The sequence below is a fragment of the Symphodus melops genome, assembly GCF_947650265.1.
Source record: "Symphodus melops genome assembly, chromosome: 14".
NCBI lineage: Eukaryota > Metazoa > Chordata > Actinopteri > Labriformes > Labridae > Symphodus > Symphodus melops.
Genome location: NC_136704.1, coordinates 6,638,618 through 6,648,406, shown reverse-complemented (window position 1 = coordinate 6,648,406; position 9,789 = coordinate 6,638,618).

Sequence of the window (9,789 nt, the reverse complement as noted above, 5' to 3'; positions counted from 1 at the left end):
GAACATTAGTAGTGCTGTGAGATGGATACAGCTTTGTGTATTCTGTTTGCAGTAATCATATGCCATAGTGTGCTTTTCTTATTCATACCTTTTCTTTTTTAACTTTTGACTTTTGGTTATTTGCGTGTCTGCACATTTCCAAACATTACCATGAAGTCAAGTAATCACATAACTGCTCTTGCCACCTTTATCTTTCAAAATTGTTTTCTTTTTCTTTTTCTTTAACCATCGATAAGGGTTTACATTTTAAAGCATCTTCGTCATAAATCACTGATTGCCTGTCATGTCATGTCTCAATCCAAAGTCTCAAATATTTAGCTGCTTCTCTTTAGGTTGCTCCTGAAGCGTCCACAATTCTCTGCTCTAGAACCTCCCCTTCCATCTCTGTAAAGCAAATTCTATTTGACATATCTTTTACAGTTTGCTTTAAATCTGGGTTAAGCTTGTTGTCATGTATATTTTATAGTTTATTGATCAAACTGCACAGTTAGTTCGCTCTTTCGTTTACTTTTTATCTTGTTTTCTTCAGGCACTTTGGGTTGCATTTTTGCATGAAAGACAGTATCCACAGCAACTGACCCGCACTGGCTGAAAAGGACTTACTGTATATAAGTAAGAACGTGCAATAAATTTAGAAATGAGTTTAATTCAAAAGCAAATTCAAAAGTTGTGAACAAATGCACTGACTGTAATGCATTGCAAACAAAGAAAATGTGATGCAAAAAGCAGAAACAACCGCAGTTACATTGAATGCTCTACAAATTAAAATTCAATGGTGTGCAAATAAAAAGTCTAAAAGAGACAAATATTCAGAAAACATCTGCATGTAGACAAAATGCTTGCAGATCCAGTTTTTCGTTCACTGGGCCTGTAGGTCGGCTTAGGGGAACAGTTGATTCTTGACTGGAAAGACTGAGGGAAACCAGGCACAGCTGACCGATAGTTGGACGACTATAGGTCAGCTGGTGACTGAAACCAGGAGGTTCAGAGGGAGCCCGGCCTTGACTCACGCACCACAGATGAGACAGACCCTGGATGCCTGCAGCTAGTGCTAATTTGAGGGCTAACTGAGCTCTGTTACAAACCCAACCCCCTGATATTCAGCTCTGGTCGTCCAGGCTGCATGGAAGGTTAGAGTTATAAAGGAAACGTGACCAGCCTTGGTACCAATGCAGTCCCCTCGAGGAGTTTTACCAAATCTTTTTTTTTCTGTCTGGTCTGATAAGTGAAACAGTTAATGTTGCATGACAATATGTTTGATTGGTTGTCATCAAGCCCTCTCTTGTTACAAGTACATCATTTACATACACGGCTATGTTTAGGCACTAACTGCACTATTGGTTATAGAATAAAATGATCAATACTGACTATTTTGTAAGCCCATACAGCACTCTGAACGTCTCCATCCAACTGAAGCTTGAAACAATAAAATGTTCTTCTGCAACTGAAAGATAAACAACAACTTCATAGGTATCAGGGATTCAGGAATATGCTTCTGTGAATATTCTACAAAAAGTCAATGGACTTCAGCTTGTAAAGCCCTTTTCTAGTCTTCTGACGACTCAGAAGGTGCTTCTACACCGCATGTCACCCATTAGCAGAGGTTTGCTACATTATCAGAAGTAACTAATCCCATTCATACACCGCCTACTTAGCAGTGGGAACATCTTGGGGTTAAGTGTTTTGCTAAGGACACATTGGACCTGTGGCTGCAGGAGCTGGGGATCAAACCCCTAACCTTTTGCTTGAGAGATGACCGACTCTACTAACTGAGCCACAGCCAACCCATGCTTTATTTTCACCAGCATGGCACCGACATTTTCATTTAATTCAACACTTTTAACTTGGCATAATTTTATTTCCCATAATTCCAAACCATTTTTCATCTCCCTTCTTTTGTCTTTTTAAATCAAATCAAATTCAAGTTTTATATTAGTTTGGGATATGCAGTAAAGACTTTAATTTTCCACCATTAAACATTTGGGATATGAGAGAATAGAAAACAACACCTAATTCTGCCCTGAGGAGCTTCTTGAAGAACAGAGGCACAGGTAAGCAATATCCAAAAATGAAATCTCACCATGTTCACACAGCACATCCTCTCAAGAAAGAGGTTAAAAAGAAATCTGTATTTTCAGATTTGCTTTTAATATTTCAGGATGTCAGACACTGACAGGAAACTGCTGGTTTGTTTGATTCTTTCTCTCAGGGAAGCAGCAGATGTTTTTCCTTTTATGAGAGTCGAGATGAAGAGATTGTAGAAAGAACCTTACATCCCCTGAACATACTGTAGAATGAAGCCCATGAGGCCAAATGTACCAACTGAATTCAGACGTGTTAACATTTGGTGGAATGTGAGAAAATTCTGCCTCTACTTTGAGAAAATGCCTGGAGGGAGCGCAGACACATGGCACAGTCTGAGGAACACTGAAGATGTGACACAGTGTTTATTATCCTGTCTTTCACTTTTACTTCGGCATGCTTTTACTGTTCACTACTGTTGTAAAGCTTTTTTAAATTGGATCCAATGCACCCACCTTTGTTGTTTTGTTGTTTCTAAAACGTATGCAGGAGATTCATTTGTAGGAATGCATCCGGTAATTTCACACCTGCCTGCCTTGTTGTGATACTGACAGTCGGCCTACTTATCATTTGGAAATTACAATCTTATTGTGAAGTAGAGCTTCACTGTCTGTCTGTTTGTTGTCTCATGGTTTCTTAAAGGCACAGAATGTAAATGTAGCCTCCATGAAGCTCTTAATCCAGACAATAACGGAAGATGAAGTCGAGGCTGGCGGGGAATGAGTTTTCTTTTTCTCCCCACTTCCTTATGTAGTGGTCTTTGTACCGTCCAGTGTTTCCATAGCAACGATAAACATGTGTCTCTCATGGCAGCAGCCATGACAAGACACGTCCCATTACAGCTATAATATAACTGATTTCTCTGGCTCTAACTATTGGAAAAAATAAATAATGAAAGTACTCGACAACAAAAAATATATAATAAAGGTTTAGTCTATTTTATTTCATTAACTAAGATATTTTAGTTTAAAAAAATATACATTTGTTGATTTCAATATCTCAAATACTAATGGGGGGGCGGGTTGTTAAATAAATTGCCTATTTAACCCATTTCAGATTTTTGCGTAATATAAAAACAATTATTTAATTATTTCAATGTAACTTTTCACAGAAGTGAAACATTGTAGGAAGGTGTCTGTTGCTTCCTACAAATAAAAATGCACAGCTAATTCTACAATTCAATTAACAGATGCTTTTATCCAAAGCAAAAAACCTGTGTTCATCTGTTAAATTGTAAATGTCCATTCAGTCCTACAGTTTAGATGAAACGATTATGTTCTGATTCTAGCCTTTTTACAATAAATTAAGTATAATCAAGTATGCTTGTAGTAAAGTTAAAAAGTATTTACTTTCACTTTCCTTCTTTGCCTACCTCACTTTCGTTAGTTCACTTTCTGCTTTCTCCTTTCCTCTCCTTTCACTTGATTGATTATCGGTGGCTGTCACTTGTTAGTTAGATTGCATACACCTGATCAGTGTTTATTTAAAGACTGTGCTTACTTGCATTCAGTTTTTTATTTTTTCAATTTTATTTCATGTTCCTCGTAAGAACCTCCTGCAGGATTATGGAGGAAACGTAGCTCATTTACAAATTCCATCATTGTTACATAGACAAGTAATTGCTGATATGTTGATTAATGTGCATTGTCCAAATTCAGTGAAGAAAGAAGTGCTCTGCACTTCTTTTATTTAGTACGTTTTTCAACCCCACGCCCCAATGGAATGAATCTTTAGCTTACATACTGCAAAATGTTTCCCTCTGAAAATGAAGTCCATGAATGGAAAAACCATTACACAACCAGTTACTTACAATTCTACTGATAAGGTGAACAGAGTTAAAGTACTTTACTTCCTATGTGTGGATGCCAGTAATACTTGTATCAATGTGAGAAAAAAAAGAAGCTTTCTCTCCACTGATCAGGCGGATGAGTCACAAGAGGATGGAACAAACCACAATGATGACTCATACCACTATTAAGTGCTGCAGGGGTCCATGTCAGGACATCATGTGGCAGAGTTGCTTGGAAATGCTGGTTGGATTGTAGATTCTAAACTGATAATATCCTGGAATTGCAAGACAGGAAATGAACATAGGATTTGAATCTATCCCCAGATATACCGTTCACGTCCAAATGCAAACACAAGGCATCAGTCACTCAAAAAAAGCCAGCTTTGGCAAAATGTTTTAATAGAGAGGAAGCGAGTGCAGAGACATGAGGGAGTTAAACACGAGGGAGATACGGTCGTTTATGAGCAGAGTGATGGAGGGCAGGATCACAGTGTCCTGCCCTGGTGATGCATTGGCCAGACTTGCTATTGATTGGCGCTGCCCTTCTGCCTTGATGCATCATGTCATCTGTGTTTAGAGAGTGGGATCCAAGCACTTCCATTGAAAGCTTGCAAAATAAAAGCCCCCTCCATAGGTTGTAAGTAGCGGTGTGTCTGCGTGATGATGGATCAGGTCATCTGTCTGGTCCCAGGGCCTGAGTGTGGAGCGTCATCTTCATCAGACAACGCCTGACAGGACGTCCATCATCACAAAGTCATGCCGATGGGCCTGGTATCAAATGGAGCAACACCTGCTTACATCAACACACCAGCAGCAACTTAATCATGTGAGGTCATTTAGAGCTGGACTCAAATTGACCCTCAGAGGTTGACTGTAATCATCAGGGGTTCAGGCTTTCAGGGGAGAAACTGTCACGCTTGTTGCTGTATTTCCTTACACTGCCAGATACTGCACACTTAAAGTTATGTTCTATGAGGATGGAATGCACAGTGTTATCAAGATTCTCCTGGACTGGACGTCGATGCTCTACGCAGACCAGTGGCACACAAGGGCAACACCCTAAATAGAAGTCTAGTCTAACAGAAGGATCAAAATGCCTCTTTGAAACGATGGAAATTAAAACCTTATGCAAGGTTTCAAATATAAGTTAACGGTCCCATATTCAGCTTTTTCTGGTTTTATAGGCTCTTTAGTGATTTCCAGATGTCTTGTGCATGTTTAGGCACATCTTTTTGCAAAAATTCAAAGTCTGTGAAACCACGGCTTCTCCTACGTCCTCCTGTTAGCCGTAGCAATAGCCACATAAAAAACTCGGTCCCTAGCTCCCATCGTTGAAAATTTGTGTTGTGACATCACAAGACAAAGACGTCACTGATCCAAGCTCATTGGGTCGTCATAGTAAGCACAAGCTCCCCTTGGACTGACTGTTGCATTTCCAATATGGTAAAAGGGGCAGGACATATCCGTGAACAAAGCCGAATGGCTGACCAATCAATCAGATCAGACCTGGCACACGTGGGGACCGTTTTTTTTTTTCTTTTTCGTTTTTTTCTATTCTTGGGGATTCTGAGCATTAGAAATACAGTAAAATATGAGACCTATCAAATAACTAAGTCAAGAAATAGAATTTAAGAACCAAATGCAGTGAAGAAAACAAGTCCCCTATGTTCAAGGTCCAGGTATCATACTTGCTTTTGTCAACTACTACTCACTTGTTGATGATGATCAAACTAATAGGGGTCACTACATGGTACACTAATTACAACTCTTGGAGACAGACATTTATTTATCGGACCACATAGTATTACGTACCGAGGAAATTATCAAGACGCTGATGGAAGTTTATACGTCAGATGAATACTAGAGAAGACATGATGCATCATCACACTTGTGGTTCATTGTCATGCTAAAACACAACTCCTGGACACTTCCAAAGACTCTGCATGTATCCTGAAAGATATTATCATCATCAGAGTTGTGTCACTTTGACCCACCTAGAATAATCTGTGATATTTGGAGTGAACAACAGGTTCTCCCAAACATCCCTGCAGATATCAGTAAAGAGCTGTTGACACTTTCCAAGCTGTCCTTGGTTTCCAGACAAAACTAAAGGTCTGTGACATCAGGAACAGTGAATTAACATTACACATTTAATTAAATAATTACAGAAACTCCACCACAATAAGTTTTGCCAGAGAAGTGTCTTTGAGAGTCAGCCTCAATGACTATTGTGCAAAACCACTTGAGAACACCAGACAGAAGATTTCTGATTGACAGATCATTTGTAATGGGTAACTTTGACAGCCAAGATGTTTTAGACAGCATTGGGATGAAAGAGAACTGCTCAGACCAAAGGAAGGGTTTGGTGGTCTCTTTGACCGAGAAAAACTACATTTAGAGAGAGACATTCAATGAAATGACACTGTTGCTCTGCAGAAAAGTTGCAGCATCATTTGGATGACATGTCATTGTATTAGTTCAAGGGGTATACCTCACTCTCTGTTCAGGCTTAGTGTTTTGTGGGTGGGTGCAGGGTAACCTTTTTAAGTCTAAAGGCACTCCCATGGAGATTTAAGTCACGTTTGTGATTCTTTAGACTGGATCGAATGTCAGATGTAGTCTTTAAAGGCCAGACCTCTCTGACACTTTGAGTGCTCTGTCAGTTGTAGAGTAAGGTCTGACTACACCCAGCCTTCCATCCAGCTATTATATATACCACTTTCCCCTCGTTAATTAACACTTTGAGGAATCATTTTACAGGGTTTTTTTGTGTCTGTTATCATTTTCATAAACCCTTTCCAAATTTCTTAAACAACCTACAGGATAGATGCAGCTAATCCACACCTTCTCACAACACTAATGAAAATGAAATGAAACACTTGCACATGGGGAAGCAAGCCCCAACACTGAATAGGCTGCAAATGGCAGCAAAATCCATGTTCTAATCATATGATCTGTGTTCATCTTCAATATACACTTGCACACCAAGTAGATTGCCTTGTTCTAAAATCCATATCATGATAAAAACCTGTTTTTTTCAGGCTGTTGGTTGCCTGCTTTTTTTTTTTTTAAATATGGGGGGGTTAATATAGCAACAAGAACACTTTTCAGACTGCATTTCTGCAAAAGTGCAGTAACTAAGGTCAGCCATCATCACGTGTTTGTACATTCATATTGATTCTGTAGTGGTTTAATATTGGTGTCCCATTCTGTAAATTTACATTGCATATCTGGCGGTGTACAGACATGGCACACTTCATTGTTTAGAATCATGTGCTTACATTTTGATTTGTGCACAAAATAAAGAAATACACTATTTCACAGGAAATAGGAAATTTTGTTTTTGTCCAACCTAATTAAAGTTGATATCACACTTAAATTGTTTGACCCATTTTGTGAAAGATGTATTGTATTGCGCTGCAGCCACTGTAACTGGTTGCAGAGGTCATTTTTCATTACACCGTGATTATATTTCTATTAATTATTTATTGATTAATTTATTTCAGCGCTGCAAGGTTTGCCTGCTGTAATGAATAAAAGTGTCAACTTCACACAGCTCAATGGCTGGCTTCATTTCACAGACACCCTCTGAGGCTGATGTGGTGTGCAGTTCATGACTGAAGTTATTTTTAACACAAAGGGCTTTATGTTTTGTGGTTCTGGTAACCGATACGTGCCATAGTGTTGTGTATGTGTGCACATTTTTTCTCTCTCTCTCTCTTTCGTGCTCCACAGGTGTTGCTTCTCAGGCTCTGAGTGCCCAGACACACCTGTGGCAGTTTACCTCTCTGTGTTTTATTTAGCTGTTACTCCCCTCACCCCCTAGCCATCCCAGGGAATGCAACATTATCTGTGTTTTTGTTGCATATCCAGGTAACTCACTTATCTATGTTATTAACCCATCACTGATGGTGATGCAGTTAGTAACTTTGAGGTTAAAATAATGAAAGTGGTTGATGGATTAGAGAACACAGTTCATGTTTATGAAAATCAAAAATCATTCAATATTTTGATATAGGCCACATCTTATAGTAAAGTTATACAAAATACCAAACGATTACATCCCTGTTTGTGCAATATAACTGACTGTAAGGGAAGGATATTTGAGGGACGTTCAACTTACCTTCATTTTGGAAAGAAGAAAGGGAACTAGGGATTGTAACATTAACCTGCAACAGCACACCTCAACCAAGTGCTATCGATCGATCTATCTATCTATCTATCTATCTATCTATCACTGTTTACACACCACACTTTGAAAGCTTTAAATATACCCTAGTAGGCAGAGTGTGTTCCCGACTACTGGGGCGGGACCCCAAAGGGGGTCACAGAGCTGGTTTCAGTGGGTCACTAATGTGTGCCTTGAGAAATGCGTGTGAAAAAGTCTGAAGATCTTTTTAAGCGTGTTCAGTTTTCTTTCCTCGTGTTTTGTATCTTCTAAGGTCCAAACTACAAACCTTTTTCATGAAATAAATGTGACAGGTTGAAAAAGTATCAGACGTATCATCTCATGAAGTAGTTGGTGGTGGGTGCTGTGGTGGTGTAGATGTAGACCTGCTATAATTCTGATGCTCTTTGTGCCAGAAGCTGTTCCTACAACAGCGATTGGTCTCCAGAAATGTAAAAAGTAAAACTTTGTTCAATCAGGTGCATTTAATTGGTTGACAATCGAATTCAGTCTTTTTGATCCTCTAAGAACATGTCTGATTGGGGAAACAGTTTTCCTAAAAAAGTATTTTCTCACTTCTTCTCTCAAATGCTTTCCACACATACTTCATACTTTTTGTAGAAACCTGGCACCTGCAATACCCACAAAGCTAAAGTCTACAATCAGCTGCTTGGCCCAGGTCCTGCCAAGCTGATAACTCAGATTTGGGAAACTATTGCACAAGGTCCTACTTGCTCTATCACCCAGGAAACTACTTTTTGTGTTGTGTGAAACAATATATGTATTCTTTTTGGGCCTGTCCATGTTCTTCTCCTAAATGTAACCTAAATGTAAACCCATAGAGCCTTTAACATCAATCATTGATTAGTTTAGGTTGAGAGCTTTGTGTCACCAGGAGCCTTCTGCAGGAATGTCCATACATTTATCCTTAAATTAAACTTTTGGTAAACCTTTTGATATGTGAAAATACTACAGTACTTCAAGAAAAAACTGTGTGCTGATCTCAAAAGAATTACAAATCTAAATTATCATAACGTTTTCGCCTTTTGTGAGAGACAAGGGTCTGATGTATGTGCCTGGAGCACAGAAACGAGTCTCTATTAGGAAGACGAAGCTGGCTAGACTTACGTCATTCTTGTTTAAATCTGTCTTTAGCAATGACACTTACTTACATGGCTTAAGGACATGCTGCCCAGCAGTCAAAGAGACAGAAGCTGCTTAAACATAGAAGCCTGATGTTTACTTGTCTGTGACCTGGTGCTGGTATAGATCCATCACATTTTCTTTACCTGCTCAAGCTGGTCTCTGAAGTTTGATGTTTGCCAATAGTCAGTTGAAGCAGGGTTCTTACTCCTTGAGAACATTATAGGTAGTAATGGAGGCATACCAGAGAGGAGAAGGTGGCGGTATGTAAAGTTGAACCTCAAAGGGTGGAACAGTGCTTTGCGTTAGTGCATGAAAATATGATTTCACAGTGTAAAAGGCAACAACAGAACTTCATTACAGCTCGTTGTAACTACATTTTATTTTCACTGAAAACAAATTCTTACAACCACGTTGAGTGAAAAGTGCAACTTAATAAACATTCCAAAAAAAAATTTGTTAAAAGGGGCCAAAATGCCAATGAAAGCCAAAGGGGACTGGAATCTTTTCATCCTGCAGATTAAAACCGCCAGAATGAGAAATTCCCAAAATCTGAGAAATAATAAGAACATGACCTTGGTGTCCTTGTGTGGGGAAAATGTTCCCA